General features: G+C 45.3%; 1 long non-coding RNA gene across 1 annotated transcript in view; it reads left to right on the top strand.

Annotated features, from left to right (window-relative positions):
* Positions 1-300: 300 nt before the first annotated feature.
* The window catches only part of LOC140393858 (uncharacterized), a 33168-nt gene continuing 11505 nt past the window's right edge, over positions 301-21963 (top strand). Inside the window, exon 1 of the long non-coding RNA XR_011935752.1 lies at positions 301-413. This is a non-coding gene — a long non-coding RNA (uncharacterized lncRNA). The remainder of the gene's footprint in view (positions 414-21963) is intronic.

Genomic DNA, 21963 nt, shown 5'->3' with positions numbered 1-21963 from the left:
TATTTCCAACCTCAGGTTGGCAACTGTGCTGTGGAACTAAATGATCTTGTGAATGTTTCTGCTGTATTAGTAGACAACAGTGCCACACATTGGCATCAGAAACTATATTTTACAGCCAGCCGGGTGAAAGCCCATCTGGCCTGTACAACTCAATAGGACATTTTTGTTGTTCTGCTTTGTTCCCTGGCCTACATAAACCTTCCCCAATGATTGGGAGCGATCCAGTAGCCAAAAGAAATGAAGCTGCAATTCATGACTTTCAAACAACCATGCTTTTCAAAGTCTGCAAATGTGCCTTTTGTTTACTGGCTGGCACTGGTGCTGTGGATTTCACTGCCTGATGTAAATGGGTCAGATTCCACATGATTCAGATCATCAGCTGCTTCTGCCTGAAATAGCATGTAATATGACGGGTGAGTAATTTTTCATTATTAATATAGCATAGCGGTATGACTTCAAGGTTACAGTTTTATCTTCCTGTTGGTTTTCAGCTAATACATTGCTGAATGTCTGCTCTCTGTTCAAAGCATCTTGATCTAATTACTGCCACTTAATCACAGCTATCAATTCTTGCAACAAAATTAATATCATTAACACGGTTAATCGCCACTTATTTTCAAAGTGGCATTAAAATTATTATTGGCATGTTTCTGCGCTGGCGATTTATCGAGCAGTGCGTAAATCGGCTACAAAATGTATGTTTTGTTTATTCTTTCATGGGATGTGGACATTGCTGGCAAAGCCAGCATTTGTTGCCCATCTCTACTTGCCCTTGAGAATGTGGAGGTGAGCCACGCTCTTGAACAACTGCAGACCACGTGCGGCTGCCAAAGGTGTTCCAGGGTTTTGATCCTGTGGTAGTGGAGGAACTGCGCTATAGTTACAAGTCAGATAAAAAGACAAATTGTCTGCCCACTGCAACTGCTCTGTGTGATTTCCTCTTTCCACTGACAACATTATGAATAATGTCAGCAATGATGGGACAACATGGAACCTTTTTGAAATCCATAGTGGAGTCAAACAGAGATTGACACTCGCAGGTGTATTCTTCTCTTTGCTGTTGTCATATGCCTTCAGGTCACCTACGGAGGCCGACTATTATATACCAGAAATAAATAGAAGGCTCTTCAATCTTGCTCACCTGAGCCAAGACAGAGGTGCACCAAGTCCTCATTAGGAAGGTGATCTATCCTGGCAATGCCGCATTAGCATTCCATACTGAAGTACATCTACAGCGGTGAATGGATAGACTCCTGCATTCCTGTAAAGAATTTGCTTTGACAAATAACATCAGGAAGGCATATGTCATGTCCAGGATGTTGCCATACTGCTGTCTACCACCACTGACAATCTTAGAGGTAGCTTATCTAGGCTCCTCATATCTAGACTCCACAATCACCAGCAATCTGATGCTGAAATCAAGAGACGTATTGCAAAAGCTGCAGCTGTTATGTCCAAGCTATCAAGAAACCATGCAGTATGTCAGGTATTGGCTTAGGGATGCTGGTTGTGCGGGTAAGTGGAAGCATTTAGAATAGAGTGCCCACTTCAATGGGAATTCATCATCAGCCTTTTCTTGGGCCAGCACCACATCACTCCTACTCTGCTGCAAACCAAATTTGTGAAGATCAATGATAAGTTTGTATGACCATTGATAAGGTCACAGCTATCGCTGTAAACCTAAATTCTCAATAGTCATAGTTCAAACCTTTTGTCTCCACTAGCATACACAAGTTATGTCCCCATACAGGTGAAAAGCAAGTTCAACAAATTTTATGCCACCTTAACAAATTTTAGAGGAAAATCCTCCATTATCTCATCATTGTTCTTGACCATTCTTTCTTAGTTCATGAATTCTGTACTTTATATTTCTGTCTTATGTAATTAAACTCAAAGAAGACAGTAAATTCTTATTTTTAAAAGTTTAACACAAAGTGTCGGACAACTACCAAGAACTACAGGAGGCGGAGGAAGCCCCAGTGAGGGAACTTAAGGGCAAGTGGGAGGAGGAGCTAGGCGGGGAGCTGGATGCGGGCCTGTGGGCTGATGCCCTAAGCAGGGTTAATTCCTCCTCATCATGTGCCAGTCTTAGCTTAATTCAGTTTAAGGTGATCCATCGGGCACACATGATGGCAGCGAGAATGAGCAAGTTTTTTTGGGTTGAGGATAGATGTGCGAGGTGTGCGGGAAGCCCAGCGAACCACGTCCATATGTTCTGGGCATGTCCGGCTCTTAAAGGATTCTGGCAGAGATTCGCTAAGGCAATGTCCAAGATCCTAGACACGCGGGTGGCGCCGAGTCCAGAGATAGCGATCTTTGGTGTGTCAGACGAACCGGGAGTTCAGGAAGCGAAAGAGGCCAAGGTCTTGGCCTTTGCCTCCCTGGTAGCCCGTAGATGGATCCATTTAATGTGGAGGGACTCGAAGCCCCCGAGTGTGGAGACCTGGATTGGTGACATGGCTGGGTTTCTCAGTCTCGAGAAAATAAAGTTTGCCTTGAGAGGGTCCATGACGGGGTTCTCTCGGAGGTGGCAGCCGTTCCTCAACTTTCTAGGAGAGCACTAAAACGTCAGCAGCAGCAGCAATCTGGGGAGGGGGAGGGGGGGATGTTGTGTATTTTTGTTCTTTTTTCTTCATATAATGTTAACGTTTACCTTGTTTTGTTAGATGTTGTTAATGGTTATGCAAAAATTATGTTTTGATAAAAATAATTAAAAAAAAAAGTTGAACACTTTTTGTGTTGCCCGCCAGAACAAAGCAATTGCTGTAACAACTCCTCGACCATTTTGTCACAGCTTATCCTTCCCTTCGGCTTAACCTAATTCAAAATACAACTACGCACACACGTTGAACAAGCAACTTTAAAACAACTGACAGAACTAGACCACAGAGGGTTCACTCTGCAGGTTAGACATAGACTTAGACACACAGACAAGGGAAAATCACATAGACACTGTTTTGTAAGGGCCCCGAAGAATCCAGCACGAGTTTTAAGGATACAAAATAATAACGTTTATTTACTATAACAATATATACATAACAGTAGCAGTAACTTCCCTTGCTACCTTCTCCTTCCTGCTGGTTCCTGGACTGGCCAGCTTATTTATAGTAGGAGTTTCTCCGCCCCCCTCATTGGGGAAGTTCATACTCCCATAGGATTGTGGGATAGTCATTAGTCCCCAGCCAATCGTCAGTAGGCAGGTTATAACATCCCTCCCCCCCAAAGTCCAAGGAATCCACCGTAGGCCCTGGCGAAGGAAGGCGTCAAACTCGTTTGGCCGCAGGCCGGACGCCATTTGCACGCGGCGCTGGATCAGGCGGCGTATAACGAGACGGAGACCGTCGCTTCCGTGATGAACGGCGCGGTTGTACATCCACGGCCTGTGGACCCGAGGATTCCCCCTCTGATTCATCCTGTGTCTCCATCTCGGAGTCAGAGTCTGCTGCCTCCGTCATGTCAGCGTCTCTATCCCCATTCGGTCCCGTCACGACCTGCGCAGGCTTCGAGTGAGGCACCAGTGGAAGATTTGGAGGACTACCTTCCCTTGTTTCTGGTCTTTGCCACTGTTGAACTGAGCTCCGGGGGCGGGGAATCTTTTGCGGGGATGATGAAAGATGAGGTACTATTCATCATAGAATTTACAGTGCAGAAGGAGGCCATTCGGCCCATCGAGTCTGCACCGGCTCTTGGAAAGAGCACCCTACCCAAGGTCAACACCTCCACCCTATCCCCATAACCCAGTAACCCCACCCAACACTAAGGGCAATTTATCATGGCCAATCCACCTAACCTGCACATCTTTGGACTGTGGGAGGAAACCGGAGCACCCGGAGGAAACCCACGCACACACAGGGAGAACGTGCAGACTCCGCACAGACAGTGACCCAAGCCTGGAATCGAACCTGGGACCCTGGAGCTGTGAAGCAATTGGGCTATCCACAATGCTACCGTGCTGCCCTATCTTCTGGACCGGACGTGGTCTACATGTTTTCGCTGGAGACGACCCTGGGCTTGGACTTGGTACGATATAGGGCCCGTTTGGCGAAAGATTACACCAGGAACCCATTTGGCACCACCAGCAAAATTCCGCACGAATACTGGGTCACCGGGCGCAAACTGCCGAATCGGACGATGCCGAGACAATCCCGGTCCCTGCCGTTCTTGTGTGCGGCGTACTTTTGCGCCAATGTCCGGGAAGACCATACTAAGGCGGGTGCGAAGTCTCCGGCCCATTAGGAGTTCTGCGGGAGCTACCCCAGTCACTGTATGGGGGGTGGTCCTGTACGTAAACAAAAACCGAGCCAGTCCATTGATCCGGAAGACTGCTTCTTTAGGCCTCTTTTGAATGTTTGCACTGCACGCTCTGCCAACCCATTTGAAGCCGGGTGGTAAGGGGCAGTGCGGATATGGCGGATGCCGTTCGTCTTTGTAAACCTAGCAAACTCCTCACTCGTGAATGGAGTGCCATTATCCGTGACCAGCACCTTGGGGAGGCCATGCGTGCTAAATGATAAACGCATTTTTTCAATTGTTGCGCAGGACGTTGTCCCCTGCATCTTATGCACCTCCAGCCATTTGGACTGGGCGTCAATTAGTAGAAGTAACATGGATCCCTGAAAAGGGCCAGCGAAATCTGCATGTAAGCGTGCCCAAGGCCGCCCTGGCCATTCCCAGTGATGTAGGGGCGCGGCCGGCGGAAGCTTCTGATGCTCCTGGCAAATGGAGCAGTTTTGGGCCACCTTCTCAATGTCGGTGTCGAGGCCTGGCCACCAGACATAACTCCGGGCCAACATTTTCAACTTGGTCACGCCCGGATGCCCATTGTGCAAGTCTGATAATATCAGCTCCTGGCCTTTTTCCGGGACAATCACACGCGTCCCCCACAAGAGGGCGCCGTCTTCCACGCTGAACTCTGACAGCTTGGAGGAAAATGCCCGCAACTCGCCTGGGAGCTGTCTATGCTGCCCACCATACAGGACTATGTGCCGAACCTTTGACAGGACTGGCTCCGTCTGGGTCCACTCACGGATCTGTGATGCCGTGACAGGCAAGGTGTCCATAAAATTTAGGGTTGCGACCACCTCACCGGTCGTGGGGGTCGACATGGGGCTGGTTGATAAAGGCAATCGGCTCAGTGCGTCGGCATTTGCTATCTGCGTACCTGGTTTGTGCTCCAGAGAATACTCATATGCAGCAAGCAACAAAGCCCAGCGCTGGATCCGTGCAGAAGCAATGGGCGGTATTGGCTTATCCTCTCTGAAGAGTCCCAGCAGGGGCTTATGATCAGTCACGATAGTGAAATGGCGGCCGTACACATACTGGTGGAAGCGTTCCACCGCGAAAACCACTGCCAGGCCCTCCTTCTCGATCTGCGCGTACTTTTTCTCCGCTGCAGTCAATGTGCGGGAGGCGAAAGCTATCGGTCGCTCGGCCCCGTTCTCCATCTTGTGGGACAGGACAGCTCCAATACCATACGGGGATGCATCACATGTGACGAGCAAAGGCTTTCCCGGATCATAGTGGGTTAGTAACCCAGACGACGACAATTGTTGCTTTACCCGCCGGAAAGCGGTTTCTTGCGGCTGACCCCAAACCCAGGTGTGATTTTTCTTTAGCAGAAGGTGCAACGGGGCCAGCGTAGTTGCCAGATTGGGGAGGAACTTCCCGTAATAGTTTACGAGACCGAGAAAAGAACGAAGATGCGAAGTGTCAGTCGGGGTGGGGGCATGTTGAATTGCACGCACCTTCTCTGCGACGGGGTGCAGACCCTCGCGGTCCACCCGATAACCTAGGTAGACTACTTCTTTTGCCTGAAATACGCACTTTGTGTGACGTAAACGGACTCCAGCCTCCAAAAGGCGTTTAAGGACAGCCTCCAGATTTTCCAAATGCTCTTGCTCCGACGTCCCTGTAATCAACACGTCATCTAGGTAGACAGCCACACGTGGTTAACCTCTCAAAATGCCCTCCATAACACGTTGAAAAATTGCACAGGCAGAGGACACTCCAAAGGGCAACCGTGTATATTCATACAGGCCCCTGTGTGTGTTAATTGTTACATATGGTCGGGAGGCAGGGTCCAGCTCCAACTGCAGGTAGGCGTGACTCATATCTAATTTTGTGAATGAGAGTCCGCCTGTAAGTTTCGCGTAGAGATCCTCTATGCGAGGCATTGGGTATCGGTCGAGTCAGGAAACTGTATTCACTGTAAGTTTATGGTCGCCACACAAGCGAACTGTGGCATCTGGCTTCATTACTAGTACAATTGGTGCTGCCCAGTCAGCGAAACGGACGGGCCTGATAATACCCAAATTCTCCAAACGAGTGAGCTCCCCTTCTACCTTCTCGAGCAAAGCGTAAGGCACTGGGCGCGCCCGGAAATAGCACGGCGTAGCTCCTGGTTCAACTTGGATACGGGCTACGGCCCCTTTTATTTTCCCCAAACCAGGCTGGAATACCTCTGGGTATCATCCTAGCACCTCAGTCAACCCTCCAGAAACTGTTTGGAGGATGCGCTGCCATTGCAACCGCAAATGGCGCAACCAGTCCCGACCCAACAGGCTGGGCCCATGGCCACGCACTACGATAAGTGGGAAACGCCCCTCCTGGCGTCCATAGACAACAGGGGTCATTGTAGTTCCTGCAATGTCCAGTGGTTCCCCCGTGTAGGTGGCCAACCTGGCCTGTGAGTCAGTTAATGTAAGGGTCTGTATACCCTGCTTGATGCGGTCGAATGTCCTCTGGGCGATCACAGAGACCGCTGCGCCAGTATCCAACTCCATCTCCAGCGGGTGGCCATTGACCCGTACTGTCACCTTAATGGGGACCACACGGGGAGCTGCCACACAATGCAGCTGCAGGCAGTCGTCCTCTGTCTCCACGTCCTCAGGAGTGGTCACCGCAGGTTCGTCCACATGGAAGGTACGGCCTCTGGGCTGGTCCCAGTTACGGCCCCTGGGCTGGTCCCAGTTTCGGTCGGAACGACGGCGCCTCTGGCGTCCCCAGGACCGCCGTCCGCGACGGGGTCGGCGCCTACAAGTCTGACACGGACATGGCTCCTCATCCATTGGCTCTGGAGAAGGCTCCCCTCGGGGAGGAATGTCCGATGGCCACTGGCGTCGGTCTGGTCGTTGCCTCGCCCAAGGTACCGCAGGAGTGCGGGGGGACGTTTTTGGGCGGAAAGGGTTGCGCCCCAAGGCATGCACTTCCATTCCCTGTAGCTCCTGTACTCCTCGCTCTGCGCTCTCTCGGGACAAGACTATTTGTATTGCCTGTTGAAAAGTCAATGTTGGCTCCGCTAACAACTTTCTCTGGGTGGCCGCATTGTTAATACCGCAAACCAAACGGTCGCGTAACATTTCTGACAAGGTCTCACCATAGTCACAGTATTCCGCAATCCCACGTAGCCTGGATAAAAAAAAAAATCGGCAAGGGATTCTCCAGGGGTCCTCTCAGCGGTATTAAACCGGTAACGCTGGACTATCGTGGACGGGGTTGGGTTAAAGTGTTGCCCCACTATATTCACAAGTTCGTCAAATGTTTTGGTGTCCGGCGCAGCTGGGTACGTAAGGCTCCTAATCACCCCAAACGTATGCGGCCCGCAGGCGGTGAGCAATATGACCACCTGGCGCTCGTTTTCAGTGATATTGTTTGCCCGGAAATAGTAATGCATCCGTTGTGTGTACTGGTTCCAGCTTTCCAGCGCAGCATCAAAAACATCCAAACGTCCGTACAGAGGCATGGTATAATAGAAAACAACTTCCAACCTGTATCCAACAAAAATCCAGGGAGGTGGCTTCAGCAGTGTAGACAGCTATTCACTTTTACCTTCGTCGCCAGTTTTGTAAGGGCCCCGAAGAATCCAGCACGAGTTTTAAGGATACAAAATAATAACGTTTATTTACTATAACAATATATACATAACAGTAGCAGTAACTTCCCTTGCTACCTTCTCCTTCCTCCTGGTTCCTGGACTGGCCAGCTTATTTATAGTAGGAGTTTCTCCGCCCCCCTCATTGGGGAAGTTCATACTCCCATAGGATTGTGGGATAGTCATTAGTCCCCAGCCAATCGTCAGTAGGCAGGTTATAACACACTGTAACATGCAGACAGCAATTATTCAAACACAAGTTGCCTTTTCAACTCAGTTGCCAGTAGCTCTGAATGAGTTGATTAAAATCTGCAAAATACCTATTAACTTTACATGAAAAAAAGCTAATAATTTCCCCGAATCAGGCTTTTGGGCGGGATTTAATGGCAAAAAACCCAAAGTTGGATTTTGGGCATGTTTAGTGGGATGTTTCGCAATGCTACAGTGCCGAGAACGACCCTGCTATTAAAGGGGCCTCTGCTTCTTTTTTGGGCCTCGGCAAGGAACGTCCCACCAAAGCTGCACTTAAGATTCATTTTCTGCACTGATGAGCTCAGCTCGCCACTTCAAGAAGAGATCTGAGCGTCCTGATCTCTGGACCCCAACCGAAGCCTCTGGATCCCCGCAACACCGTAGCTTAACAATTAAACAGCACTCGAGTTCCCCCCCCCCCACCACCACACACCCCACTTCATAAGAGAAAGGCACTCTGGGGCCCGATTCCTGGCACCGGCGACCTGGCACACAGGCACCATTTAATTGCCAGCCGGCACGCTGGCAGTGCTGATGCCAGCCTGGCAGTGCCACCTGGGCACCTTGGTAGTGCCAGGGTGGCACTACCATGGTGGCACTGATAGAGTGCCAGTGCCAAGATGCCCGGATGGCATCGGGAGTGTCCGGCTACCACCCTGCCCAGAGCCCAACCACCTGGGGGCCTCTGAACAGCTAGGAACCCCCCGCTGCCCAAGTGTTGTTACACCTGGTCCACGTTGTGGAAAGCAATGGTAAACGGCGCCATGGCGGGGTCTCTGTGGTGAAGCCGTTCGATCCTGCGTTTGGATAAGTCCAACATAGAAATATCCAAGTGAAACTAACTACTGACTTGACTATGCAAATCTGGATCGCACCCATTGAGGGCGAGGTCCAGATCTTGATGCCTCATGTGATCTCGTTAGATCTCGCGAGGCATAACAAGCGTCGTAAATCTTGCAAGAGGCCTCTCATGAGATTTAACGGCCTCGAGACGTCACCGAGCCGGGCACGACGAGGCCGGTAGATCGCCCTTTGTTTCAAATATACATTCAGAATGCAGGATTCAAACTCTTTTCCAAATTGTTAATTTACCTTTTCCAAACTCAAAAGCATGTCCACAATTTTATATCCCCATCATCTTTATCCGTCTCTCATACCCCTTTGGACTTAGAGTGGAGGCTCGAACCTTGCTCTCTTTTTCTATTTCTTTTTTTAAAAATTGTTTTTCTCTCGCTTTTTCTGACACTTGGTTCTTTTCATTATAGTTCTTCTGGAGCACCAATTCCTGATTTTTCGTAAAACCCATTACACACATGAACCAAGACTCATAGAATCATAGAAGTTACAGGGCAGAGGAGGCCATTCGGCCCATCAAATCTGCACCGGCTCTTGGAAAGAGCACCCCACCCAAGTTCACACCTCCACACAATCCTCATAACCCAGTAACCCCACCTAATCTTTTTGGACACTAAGGGCAATTTAGCATGGCCAATCCACCTAACCTGCACATCTTTGGACTGTGGGAGGAAACCGGAGCACCCGGAGGAAACCCACTCAGAAAAGGGGAGAACATGCAGACTTTGCACAGACCCAAGCCGGGAATTGAACCTGGGGCCCTGGAGCTGTGAATCAACTGTGCTAATCACTGTGCTACCGTGCTGCCCACATATCTTTACTTTTTCTCGGGATAATCCCTGACTATCCCAATATCATGTGCTTATCCCCCTTTGACACAAAGGATCTTTCCTGGAGCTTTTAAAAAAATCACTGGCCACCTTCTACAAGGTGGTTTGAATATTCTTTCCCTATTCCTACACTTCTTTGCATTCGAAACACTTGCTTAGGCACACCCAGAGTACCAAACTCCCTCTTTGCCACAAGAGGCTACCGGTTGGGGGGTCTGGTGGTTCCGTTCCATAGCAGGCTGTGCACAGAGGTAGGTAGTTACTTAACCAAACCTCATTATCAAACCCTTACCGACTGTCTTCCTCGCTAAATTACCCTTTCTCCATCTCTCCAAGTTGAGCCTAATGACTAATCCACTTCGATTCTGACTTCTTTGGATCACAGATCCATGCTTTTTATTTCTTTGGGTCCCTGAGCAGTTGTAATTCAGACCCACTCCGTTGCCTCCTGAATATTTTTCACATAATTCCACCATCCTCCCACTGCATCGCCCCACCTCCTTATTAATATTGGGGCCATGATTTAGACGCCCCGCTGCATTACTTTTAAAATTAACACATTTAAAGTAAATACATAAAACATGAAACTGATTTTTGAAAATTTGTTCACAGGATGTGCGAGTTGATGGCTGGACTAACATTTATTACCCATTCAGAATTTCTCTTGAGAAGGTGAGGGTGAGCCACTTTCTTGAGCCACTGTAACTTATGTGGTGTAGATGCACCAACAGTGCTAAGTGAGGGGGAGTTCCAGTGAAGGTATGGGAATATAGTTCAGAGTATGATGGTCGGTAGCTGGCAGGGGAACTTACACGTACTGGTATTCCCATGTATCTGCTGCCCCCATCCTTCTAGGCGGTAGAGGTTGTGGTTTGGAAGACGCTGTCAAAGTATAGTATTATCAACACTAATTTCCAGACTCATATGAGCTACTGGATTTGGATTCATCAAAGATGAGTACCTGCTTTGATTGTGCAGTGACTGGCACAAACACAATTCCTGGTATATCAAATGATTGTGGTTAAGTTTTTCAATGGATAAACTAATTTGGCATCATCTAGAGAATATTATTCTCCAGGTGACAAATGCTGTTGTCAGGTGAGCACAGCCTGTCTCTGTGCTGCCATTGCTGAACTGTGGAGAGGAAATTACAGTGACTTGGTAATTAAATTTTGGTTATTTTGCAGCCTCTGCGGGACCTGATAGCCAGGACCTGACTTAAAGTGCAGTATTATTGTGATGATTTTATTCATGGGTTTCTCAGGTGTTAGATGGAAGTGAATCCAGCAGCTATGCATAGAGGCTGAATAATTTCCATCTGAATAGATTTGAAGTGCCATTTGTAAATTTACACTTACTTAAAAGTTATTTAACTATTAATGTGAGTAATAAATGTTGCTGGACTGAAGCCCAATTTACTACATGTGATTTATATACTTAGAATTCATTAATTCCTGGCTTTAAGTTGTCTGACAGGCAAAAATTGATGGAGAAAATCAGGATGATAACAGAATAGAAAAAAGAAAAATTGGATGAATGGCTAACATTGAGATGCGCACTGAGGAAAATTTGAGGAAAACCAGAGAAGAAGCGAGAAGGTGGAACAGTTTTACTTCAGTGATGCTTTTGACAAGGTGCCTCATGGCAGACTGGTACAAAAGGTGAAGTCACACGGGATCAGAGGTGAGGTGGTAAGATGGATACAGAACTGGCTCGGTCACAGAAGGCAAGGGGTAGCAGTAGAAGGGTGTTTTTCTGAATGGATGGTTGTGACTAGTGGTTTTCCATAGGGATCTGTGTTTGGGCCTCTGTTGTTTGTGGTGTACATAAACGATTTGGAAGAAAATGTAGCCGGTCTGATTAGTAAGTTTACGGATGACACCAAAGTTGGTGGTGTGGCAGATAGTGTTGAGGATTGTCAGAAGATACAGCAGGACATAGATAGGTTGGAGACTTGGGCAGAGAAATGGCAAATGGAGTTTAATCTGGACAAATGTGAGTTAATGCATTTTGGTAGGTCTAACATTCAGGAGATATATACCGTAAATGGCAAAATTCTTAGGAATATAGAAAGTCAGAGAGATCTGGGCATGCAGGTCCACAGATCTTTGGAGGTGGCAACACAAGTGGACAAGGTAGTCAAGAAAGCATACGGAATGCTTACCTTCATTGGATGGGGGATTGAGTATAAAAACTGGCAAGTCATGCTACAGTTGTATAGAACCTTGGTAAGGCCGCACTTTGAATATTGCGCACAATTCTGGTCGCCACAGTACCAGAAGGATGTGGAGGCTTTGGAGAGGGTGCAGAGGAGGGTTACCAAGATGTTGCCTGGTCTGGAAGGTGTTAGCTATGTGAGGGAGGCTGAATAGACTCGGACTGTTTTCACTAGAAAGACGGAGGATGAGGTCTACAAGATTATGAGGGGCATGGATAGAGTGGATGGACAGGCACTCTTTCCCAGGGTGGAGGGGTCAGTCACCAGGGGGGCATAGGCTTAATGGGGCAACATTTAGAGGAGATGTGCGAGGCAGGCTTTTTACGCAGAGGGTGGTGAGTGCCTGGAACCCGTTGCCAGGGGAGGTTGTGGAAGCAGATACATTAACTGCGTTCAAAAGGCAGCTTGACAAACACATGGATGGGATGGGTATAGAGGGATACAGCACAAGGAAGTGCTGAGGGTTTTGGCAAAGATTGTTATCATGACCGGTACAGGCTTGGAGGGCTAAAGGCCTGTTCCTGTGCTGTACTGTTCTTTGTTCTTTGTAGGATGCCTATGGCAGCATTGAAAAACATCGCAAATTGACAGCAACCTCTTGTATCTTGTATGACAATAGAATGCCCTAGTTTTCACATTTCTATTTTAAAACACATGTGAAATATATTCCTGAGTATAAAACAGGCATTTGCTCAAGTAAATCTACATAGTATTGTAAGCAGCAGAAAACCAGGTGGGAAAAATCATCTGATTGAATTATTGATTCAATCCTAATGTACCTTGCATGCAAGTTGCTTTGTACTCTCTTGACCTCTTTACTGGTTCCTATGCTAACTGATACTTTAAATGTCTTTCTCTCCACAGATGCTAACCCAACCCTTTCAAAGTTGTCATCATCATATCCCTCCTTAAAATAATGCCCTCAATACCAATGTCCTTGTGACCTACCCGGCCCACCATTCAAATCTGTCTGCTCTCCAACATCCTTGAATGTGTTGTCCCCTCTGAAATCTATTACCATTTTTCCTGCAACTCCTTGGGTATCACTGTCACCTGAATCAAAGTCGCAAATTATATCCTCGATTATTATAACTATGGTGCATTATTCCTCCTCATCCTTCGAACCCCAATTTGGGCTTTGGTAATGGTTGCCAAAGATGTGCAGGTTAGGTGGATCGACCGTGCTAAAATTGCCCCTTAGTTTCCAAAGATATGCAGCTTAGATGGGGTTACGGATAAAGCGGGAGAGTGGGCCTAGGTAGGGTGCTCTTTCAGAGGGTCGGGGCCAAATGGCCTCCTTCTGCACTGAAGGGATTCTATGGTGGTTGACCACACCATCGTTTTCCAACCCTTCTCCTCCATTGTTCAGCTCAGTGGGATTGCCCCAACTTGGTCCTATTCTTACCTCGATGAACATCGCCAGAGCATCTGCTGCAATGGCTTCTGCAACAATCCTGCATCATTATATCGACTGTTAGATGTATATTAAATGTGTTTAATTGGATGGAAACAATAGGCATTGCCTCGGAATTTACTTTAGCTCCTATGGATAGGAACAGGTGGGCATTGGAGTAGAGGAGGCACATGTTTGTTATGTACATTTTTGTGAATAAATGCTTTTAAAAAGGTTTAAAAATGAGCTCCCGGCTGAAATTCTTCGGCTTTTTGTTGGCGACGGCATTTTCTGGTGCCGCCAGCAGCGCACCCCCGCCCATGGGTTCGCGACAGTGTGGGGTGACTTCAATGGGAATTCCCATTGACAGCGGTGGGAGCAGAGAATCCGGCAGCCAGCGAACGGCCTGCCGCCTTCGAGAAACACTTGGCTGGGAGACCGGAGAATCCCGCCCCTGTTCGATCGGTCACCACAGACCTTTTGGAGAGTAACACTGATGTTCCTAAAGATCTGCGCCTGTCCACTTCCTCTTCCTCATCAAAATGATCACCTCTGTTCCTACCTAAGTGCAGCTGCTGCTCTAACACTAATCCACACCACTGTCATCCCAGAGTTGACTGTTCTAATGCTCTACTGGCCAGCCTCCCACCATCCACCCTCTGTAAACAACAACTCATCCAATATCCTTCTGCAGGTAACCTAATGTCACATCAAATATTGCTTACCCGTTATCTCTGTTGTCATCAATCTCCATGCTTCCCAGTCCTCCAATGTCTTAAGGTGAAAATTTCCTCCTTGTATTGAAATTCTTTGATGGCCTTGTCTCTCCCTATCTCTAACTTCATCCTGCTTTACACCTCTTTCTCATACACTCTCCATTTCTCAGCCTCCTTAAAATCTACCTCTTTGACAGGTTTTTGCTCACTCCTTCCAATATTTTAAACTTTGTGTTCGGGTTCAATCTCGATTCCATCTTGGTGAAATTTATTTCTACATCATGGTGGTTATTTGACTGAAACATTTGCTCTGTTTGATATTCGCCTTATGAAATACTCACATGGGGAGAAGGAATCTTAAATCTTCACATGGGATGAAGGCACCTTTCGTGCACTAGATGTCGCAAAATGATAAATTTAACTGTGAAAAACACAGCCCAAATTTTGTCAGTGCGAGTGCATGGTGAAAGTTTCCCAAAGTACTTACAATTTACTGAACCATATCCATGTGCAAAGCATATGTTCATGTAAATATGATTTAATAAATGCTTACCAATATTTCAACATAGAACAGTATAGCACAGTACAGGCCCTTCAGCCCACGATGTTGTGCCGACCATTTATCCTAATCTAAGATCAACCTACCCTACACCCCTTCAATTTACTGCTGCCCATGTGCCTGTCTAAGAGTCGCTTAAATGTCCCGAATGACTCTGACTCCACCACCTCTGCTGGCAGTGCATTCCACACACCCACCACTCTGTGTAAAGAAACTACTTCTGACATCTCCCCTATACCTTCCTCCAATCACCTTAAAACTATGTCCACTCGTGACAGCCATTTCCATCCTGGGGAAAAGTCTCTGGCTATCCACTCTATCCATGCCTCTCATCACCTTATACACCTCTATCAAGTCACCTCTCTGCCTTCTTCGTTCCAGTGAGAAAAGCCCTAGCTCCCTCAACCTTTCTTCAGAAGACATGCCCTCCAGTCCAGGCAGCATCCTGATAAATCTCCTCTGTACCCTCTTTAAAGCATCCACATCCTTCCTATAATGAGGCGACCAGAACTGGACACAATATTCCAAGTGTGGTCTAACTAGAGTTTTATAAAGCTGCAGCAAAACCTCGCGGCTCTTAAACTCAATCCCCCATTAATGAAAGCCAACGCACCATACGCCTTCTTAACAACCCTATCAACCTGGGTGGCAACTTTGAGGGACCTATGTACATGGACCCCAAGATCCCTTTGTTTCTCCGCACTTCCAATAATACTGCCTTTAACCCTGTATTCAGCATTCAAATTCGACCTTCCAAAATGAATCACTTCACATTTATCAAGGTTAAACTCCATCTGCCACTTCTCAGCCCAGCTCTGCATTCTGTCAATATCCTGCTGTAACCTGCAACAACCCTTAACACTATCTACAACTCATCCAACCTTTGTGTCATCGGCAAACTTACTAACCCACCCTTCCACTTCCTCATCCAAGTCATTTATAAAAACCACAAAGAGCAGAGGTCCCAGAACAGATCCTTGCGGGACACCACTGGTCACCGACCTCCAGGCAGAATACTTTCCATCCACTACCACTCGCTGTTTTCTTTCGGCCAGCCAATTCTGTATCCAGGCAGCCAAATTTCCCTGTATCCCATGCCCCCTAACACAGTTATTAATACTCTCTTTGTTAAATTACTTTTGTTTGTGATGCTGCTTTCTAAATCCTGATACGGACAGCACAGTGGTTAGCACTTCTACCTCACAACTCCAGGGACCCGGGTTCAATTTCAGCCTTGGGTGACTGTGTGGAGTTTCCAATTTCTCCCCGTGTCTACGTGGGGTTCCTCCGGGTGCTCCGGTTTCCTCCCACATTCCAAAGATGTGCAGGTTCGGTGGATTGGGTATGCTAAATTGCCCCTTCGTCCGAAAGGTTAGATGGGGTTACTGAGTTATAGGGATGGGGTGGAGACATGGGCTTAAGTAGGGTGCTCTTTCTAAGGGGTTATGCAGACTCGATGCGCTGAATGGCTTCCTTCTGCACTGTAATTTTGATGATTCCCTTCTTTTGCAGATTCTCTAAATGTGCACTGATAGGTTCACACCTACAAAATAATTGTTCTTGCTGCTAATTCCAAACAGCTATAGCTAAGGATTAATACTTAATGCGATTTATCCTTTGTATCTGTTGGTGGGTGAGTTTAGATGTTCATTTGATATTTCCTGTGTTTTAAAATTACCATTTGGAGGCATTTGCTGAGAAATATAAATTGTAACTGATGTATATAGTGAATGGTAACCAATGTATATAGTTTTCGTGTATGTTCACGTTCATCTTTATTTTGTATAAAAAGAAAAACTCTCATAAAAACATTTAAAAAAAGGAATTGCCATTGGGGCAAGTATTTTTTCTGAACCTATTGGTAAATATAATCCCCAAGGCAATTAAGATATCTACTTTCCATTGAATTGCATTACATAGCTCATAACATGTGACTTTTCCAGATTTATTTTTTTGGGAGCTATTTTGGACTCGATGCTTTGGTCAATGGCCCTGTCATAATATACACGAGTATATCATGGTGCAGACACACACTGATGGACACACACTGGGACCAATCAACATACACAACACCGCAGCCAATCACCAGTGAGAGCACACGCACTATAAAGACAGGGGGCATCAGAGTTCCCGCTCATTCGAGTAGCAGCTAGCTAGGAGCACAGAGCTCACAGCCTGCAACACAGACATTTACCATGTGCTGAGTGCATCAACTGGTTAGGACAAGGCAAAGGTCTTTAGTTAAAGCTAGTATCGTATTTACCCACAGTTCAAGTATGTTTAAACGGTTAACCTTTCAATAAAATAGTGTTGCACTACTTCAAGTGTTGGTGACCTGTATGTGATCCAGAACACCCAACACATCAGGTCCCTCTTAAACTCTCACAGCTAAACATGCATGAAGGAGCACGAAGGATCCCTCACCACCATTAGAGCTATTTAAAGGGATCATTAACTACTTACAGGTTAGTTGCTGGTTGATTTCTCCTGACTATTGCTACAATTCTTTGTTAAGCTCCAAAGGTAACTCTGTTCATAAGACTAGAAAGCAAATCTTCACTTAATCAAATTTAGGTTTATTCTAAGCAGTGATCACTGCTCCACCAGCTCATCCAGTACCACCTATATCCCTTTTATTTACATGGTGCAATCTATTTAAACATTAACTAAAATCTATTAAGCAATAAAAACAATTAAAGCACCCAATTCTAACTCAAATCCTGGGGAACTTAATTCTTTCCTAAAATTCTACAACTGCTTGGTGCGTTGTTCAGCTTCACTCTCAGACACTGGAATTTCTGGTCATCACCATTTCCTGTTTTAAAAAATCATTAGATTTATAACTACAGATCACTAACTAGGTAATGGGAACTAAAAGGAAAGGCGGGTGTAGGTGCACATTTTTAAAATCATGAACAGTTTCTCATTCATGTCCAATTAGCAAATACCATTTCCATTTAATATATTCCATGGTGAGATTTGATGTGTTCAGGGCAGCACAGTAGGCTTTTATATAATCAGGTGGGTTCTTGGTTTATCAGTAATGTATGTCCCAGACAGTATTGGTTTTAGGGGGTGGATTGGTTTAATCTGCTTTTAAATTAACTACTTCGATACTGGGGATTCTTGGCCCATCTCTTATTTCATCCACCCTCGTTCCGAGGATTGGTTGCACTATAAAACTATCTTTTTCCACTGATTTCTATTCTCCATTGCCCTCATTGCCTGCCCCAGAGAGGCCAGTCCACATTCTGATATTATCCATCCATGCCATCTTGGGTCCTCCTCATGCATGTTTTCCAGGTGTCTTCCCTTGCATTGAAATGAAAGACGGCATGGTAGCACAGTGGTTAGCACTGTTGCTTCACAGCTCCAGGATCCCAGGTTTGATTCCGGGCTTGGGTCACTGTCTGTGTGGAGTCTGCACGTTCTCCCTGTGTCTGCGTGGGTTTCCTCCGGGTGCTCCGGTTTCCTCCCACAAGTCCTGAAAAATGTGCTGTTTGTTCATTTGGACATTCTGAATTCTCCCGCTGTGTATCCGAACAGGCGCCGGAATGTGGCAACTAGGGGTTTTCACAGTAACTTCATTGCAGTGTTAATATAAGCCTACTTGTGACAATAAAGATTATTTATTTAAAGTTGCCATAGTCCCAGATGACTATAAGCTGCTCTCCCCTTTGAGAGATAGCTGACTGGTGATGATTTACCCTGAGGGTCACCACACCTCAGGCGAGGGGCAAGGTTGAGAAGGCGGGGTCTTCATGAATAACCTCAGGTAGGGGAATTGAACCCATGCTGTTGGCGTTGCTGGGCATCACAAACCAGCTGTCCAGTCAACTGAGCTATGCGTTACCTCTTTTTCCAAATACTCCCCTCCTGTTCGCATTACATATCCAAAATATGTGAGATTCCTTGCTATCACTGCCTTCTGCAAGTTCCTCATCACACCAGCTTTCTGAAGCACCCACTCATTTATCTGCTTGGATGTCCATGACACGTGAAACTCCATTTGAGTCCTTTCATTTCAAATGCTCTTATTCGATTCTCATTACTCTTCCTGACGATCTGGCTTTCACAACCATATGCTGTCACTGGCCACACCAGGGCTTACAGGAGACAAATATATCTTTTAATCGAGATACTATGGCTAGTCGATACTTTTTCCAGTGAACTCATAATGCCATGGCCCTTGTTAAGTCAACCCAAATTTATTTGGAGGTTATTAGAGATTACATTCAGAAAACTAAAATGAGGGCAATTTGAAAAACATTTCAATGGATCACTGAGAAAAGGCAATAATGTAATTGCAGCTAAATAGCCTCATCTATCATAACTTTAATTTGTTGTGTTCCAAGACTTAGTGGTGTTCACAGAAATAATGCATTTATGAATTTAGGAAATTGATGGCCGTTGCATTGTGCTGATTTCTTTATTTGATGATGACAAACGTCTTTGATTTTAGCAGATCAGACAATTGAATTTTCAGTGAGCATGATCAGAAAATAATGTATTGAAGGCTGCTTATTTGGCAAGTGCCTGCAAAAGATTTGATCATCCCTTTAGCACTATATTAATTCAACATGTTGGAAGTTTAGCTCTAAAATATTTGATCTGCCTCATTAATGCTGTTATTTGAATAAATATCTGAATTTGTTAAATATTGGAAAATTGGATAATTATAATTACAATTGTATTCAGGTAGTAACAGATTCACACCCAGTAAAGGCAAGATTTTCACAAAGCCATGGCTCAACTGAATGAGGAGAAATTAAATAAATTTGACCATAATTTCCTTAATTTAAATTCTGTCTTCATCCCTGCAACTGTTAGTGTCAGAATTATGTAAGCTTGAGGGGGGATAGGAAACTAAGAACCTTGAGAGTAAGCTAGGCTAAGCCACAAAGCTACTATCCAAGGTGAATCTAGAAGAGAATTAAATCATTGGTAATAAATATGGTTCATTTTCTTTCTGCAATTTTCAGTGGATTTATTGTTTACTGAACTGATTAATTGCCTTATGTGCTGTTGCATCTCCTTTGCTGTTTAATGAGAGTAGTCTTTTTCATGCTTTCATGGGACGTGGGCATTGTTGGCTAGGTCAGCATTTATTGCCTCGCATGTCAAGGGGAGATGGTTAGATTATTGCTTGTTGGAGATGGTCATTGTCTTGTACCTTTGTGCGTGATTGTTACTTGCTACTTAATTATCAGCCCTGATAATTAAAGGCCTGAATGTTGTCCAGGTCTTGCTGCATATGGGCACTAACTGCTTCAGTGTCTGAGGAGTTGTGAATGGTGCTGAACATTGTGCAATCGCCCACAATCATCCCCACTTCTGACGTTATGGTGGAAGGAAGGTCATTGATGAATCAACTGAAGATGATTAGACTTAGGACACTGTGGTATTATCATAACTGTGAGAACTGCAAGGGTTAATGACATATCTAGAGTAACCACTAGAGGGAGCTACAGTTTCAAGCATATAAGGCATTGACGCTAAGCCTTGTGGGAGAAAGTAGTACAGGAGTTAGCTGGAAACAGACAGAAGTATTGATAATGTAAGAGCAGATCATAGTTTATGATAGTATTAAGATTAGTTGTAGATGAGTATAGTTTATATGTTAACAATCAACTGTATTATTTAGAAGTAAGTGTCAAATCCAAATTAGTAGTGTTAATAAATTTATAGCTTTGTTCAAGTTCAAGCTATTTTGTGGTCTTTGTGAACACTACGCCAACCATCCTGAATGAAATAATGCAAAGAACACCATAGACACTATCCTGAGAAACCTTTGAAGTGATTCCCTGGGACTGAAATGGCTGAATTCCAACAACTAAAGCACCATCCTTTGTGCTCAGTATGGCTCCAACCAGTGGAAATTTTCCCCCACGATTCCCATTGATTCCTGTTTTGCTAGGGCTCCTTGAGATCACACTTGGGCAAATGCTGCTTGATGTCAAGGATGGCAAGGATGGCCATTCTCACCTCACCTCAGCTCTTTTGTCCATGTTTGGTTCAAGGCTGTAATGAGGTCAGTATTCCATTGTGGTCATGGTCTAGACATGGGTTTGGGGGATTGTCTATTCTCCCAAAGTATTCTATTCAAATCCGGTTTCTCAAAACTATTACTCTTTACATACAGCAAGTATTTAAACATTTGGACCGCTACACGAGACTGGAGCTTCTCCTCCTCCCCCTCCTCATTTCTCTTAGTTCTCAGTCATGTGATCTGACATCATTATTACATCAGCATCATATATGCTTCTGATGTTAAACCTTTACTCTGCAACCAGGGGCTGAGTTGCCCTTGGGAATCCAAACATAGCATCAGTGAGCAGCTTAAATGCCACTTGATAGCATTGCCGATGACATCATCCATCACTTTGCTGATGATCGAAAGTAGACTGATGGAGCAGTAATTAGCTGGATTGGATTTGTGTGTCTTTTCGTGGTTTGAGTCAATATTCTATCCTATTTGAGTGTTCCATCATTATTACATGTACTGTTATCAACTTGTATACAACTAAGTGCACAGTCCAGTAGCTATCAACAAATAATAAACTATGATTGATAAAGTACATGTTAATAACTTTGCATTTTTTTCAATCCTTACTGAGTCAGTCAATTATAGAATTTCTTACTTGAGAAATAGATGTCGCCACATCTTCCATAAACAGAAATATACTATAAAGTGGTAAGTGGTAAAAATGGGATGATCGATGGGGTACTAGCTGGCACATACAGAGGTCTAACCTGCTTCATATAAACTCAAGTTGTCAGGGAATGCAAATCTTAATCTTTTTATTCAAAAGAAAATGTTAATACAACAACTGCAAAATATTGGTGAATCTTCTTACATGAATATGATCGTGAAAGGTAATGTGACTTTTGTTCGGGAGCCCAAAAATGTATCACTTTTTCTCATATGAGTGATGCATTGGAGCAATGTTTACTTGCATCGCATTCTCCCATTGAACACAGTTCCAACAATAGAGACACAACAAAAACCTCCATTCTTATAAGTATATGAACATCTCATGGTAAACAAGAAAGTTTCATCCAAATTTCTTCCATAGTTTGTGTGCCCAACATTTGAAGCTTCCACCTCAATGAATATCAACTTTGCAGAATTTCCTTCAGAATTTTGATAACTTCAATTTGATCATCACAAGACCCTTTTTTTAAAGAGAACAAATCCAACACATCTTTCATCTTTCCTCACAAGTACTACTATGACCTGGAAGCACCTCGGTATCCTTTCTGAATGAAT

This window comes from Scyliorhinus torazame, chromosome 17, assembly GCF_047496885.1.
Source record: "Scyliorhinus torazame isolate Kashiwa2021f chromosome 17, sScyTor2.1, whole genome shotgun sequence".
In the NCBI taxonomy this organism is placed as follows: Eukaryota; Metazoa; Chordata; class Chondrichthyes; order Carcharhiniformes; family Scyliorhinidae; genus Scyliorhinus; species Scyliorhinus torazame.
This window is presented reverse-complemented; position numbering and strand designations above follow the sequence as displayed.